Genomic DNA, 2,500 nt, shown 5'->3' with positions numbered 1-2,500 from the left:
GAGACATCTAAGCCACAAATAATCTTTTATTATGGCCTTGCATGGCATTTTAAATGTTTCTTCATGTTTTCCAGGAATAAAATTAGTCTCCCCTGCTAAGAACAAGAAATATATATACAAATATATAAACCCCTAGGAATGCAGAAACAGAGGAATGGCCTAAAAGGGTGTATTAAGTAAATCTGACTCTGTATATAGAGATATCCCAACAGAGACAATGTAAAGCATCAGGTGAACTTTAATATCAGGGTAACTGACTCAACTTCACCCTATGTGTGAGTTTACCTATTTAGTAGGTATGCAAACAAGCTACAGGCTTATTGCTACATCCCTGTTAACAAAAGGAAAGAAAAAAAGCAGGGAAATACATACTATGACATTGCTGCTATTAGTGTTCAGCATTAGAGTGTAAAAATCCTCTTTCTTATCTAGGAAAAAATTCATCCAGGTAGGGGTGCTGCAAAAAGAGCCTGTGCTCTGCAGAGGACATACAGATGTGGCACAGGTCAAGAGGTGATGACAGAGAGAGATGACCAGGGTGTCAGTAGGTCAGGTATGTAAGAACAGTATAAATTTCACCTCTTTTACCCACCTACACCTTAGAGAACAGGTCATTTGGCCTCCATACAACTAGAACTAGGTTTTTCACATTTAAAAATTCTTAGTGACACATTTGGTAGATTTCAGAATATCCACTGATTTTTTTGTAAGAATGGGTTGTCTGATCTGGCAATAACCACACATTTTCAACAGCAATTATGCTAGCTTAAGAAATACCCTTATTTTCACTTGTCCAGACTGTTTTTCCCATTTGCATTATAAACTCCATCTTTTATTCCAGCCTTACCAAAGATAGATTATTTCTGGCAAATTAGAAGCGAAATGATGAAATCTGGTATGCCACTGTCCACAATCTAGGAAAAAGCTAGATGTTTTAATATATTAATACCATAATTTGCACTCAGTAGTTTGTGTTCATTTTGGTGTTTTTTTTCCTCCAAATAGCTGTAAAAATATAGCAATTTTCATGTATGTATAATATAGCTAACTAAAAATTTCTTTAAAGGATATATGCAAAAATGTATCTGTTAAGCAACCTATTTAAACAAATGCTAATTTTCCCAAAAAACTATTTTCATAAACAGAGAGTAAAAGATAAAGAAGACTTGTGTACAGTTCTGCTATATCCCAAAGGCAAAAATGTATATATATATTTATATGCTGAATTGAAAACAGACTTTCAAATTACTGTATCACTTGATCACTGCTTAGTGGCACTAGCGAATGACAAATATAGCTAAATACTTCCAAATGCACAGTAAAAAAATATCATGTCCGTATATCTCCCTGACAGGTCTTCATGCATTTCACATTTCAAAAGCGTGACAGGGATCTTATTTCTAAGATAAATTCCCCTATCTACTTATTTCCTCGTGTATTTATTGTGGATCTAACCTTCTACTACAAGAAATAAATAAGCAGGTTAAGTAGATGCTATCTTTTAACAAATAGTTTCTCCAGACTGTATTACAACTTTATGAATGACAAAATAAATCCCTCATTTTTAAATCCACCAAGACGTACATTTAACAGTATTGCACCTATTGAACCTCAATGTGTACTCTATTATTCACACACAATAAAAATGTTAAAATAACACTGAGAGTCTGTCTTTGAAGTGACAAAAGCCAGAAAAATCAGAATTAAAGCTGCAACTCCATCTCTAACTAACCCCTGTGTGTGCCTTTGGTAGCAGTCCAAATAGGGTTTCTGACCTTTCTTACGGTACCTCTGTGTTATTTTCTTCTTCTCTTTTCTTTTTTATATTAGCCTCCTCACATGGGGAAGGACAGAAAAAGATCACAGGTTTCAGCGATGATACTGATTTCTATCTGTCTCAGGTTCAGAGACAGTAGAGCTACTTAGGGCCTTCAATTTATGTATTTTTGTAAACAAACAATTGTTAAATCAATCAGTCACTTTTTGTTTCTCAGTATTTTTAGACTTAGAGTATTTTAACAGGTTTCTATTACATTTGAAACAGAGTTTCAAACAAGAATTAGCGATCAAACTTTATGACAGTACCTTTATATCTTCATACGCATGTTTAACGGTCTTACTCAAGCACAGGATACCAACAGTACTGCTGCTGATTTCCTGATGTTGTGAACCCACCTTCAGTTAATAAAAGCCCTTTTAATCATTCCTCCTCAAAGAAGAGGCTGCAGTATCACCAGCTGTCACAAACTGGTTGGTGGCAGCAGCACAGTGCGGTTTACAAGGAATCTAAATTAATGTATCTATCCAGAGTTTAATGAGGAACGGCTTTTTTTCACAGCGTTCCTGGTTCATTCAACACGGAGGATGGCCCTGCTCTACATGCATCATGTGGTGGAGTAGACGTTTTCCCACCAGAGTATTTACCACACGAAGTTACCTGACCGAAACCAGGAAAAACTTTACTTTCGGAGAGCAACTCATATGCCTGAGCTCCTAGTTT

The sequence above is a fragment of the Eurypyga helias genome, unplaced genomic scaffold, assembly GCF_000690775.1.
Source record: "Eurypyga helias isolate BGI_N326 unplaced genomic scaffold, ASM69077v1 scaffold31, whole genome shotgun sequence".
Classification (NCBI taxonomy): Eukaryota; Metazoa; Chordata; class Aves; order Eurypygiformes; family Eurypygidae; genus Eurypyga; species Eurypyga helias.
The sequence above is the reverse complement of the archived record's forward strand: the minus strand, read 5'-3'. Positions refer to the sequence as shown.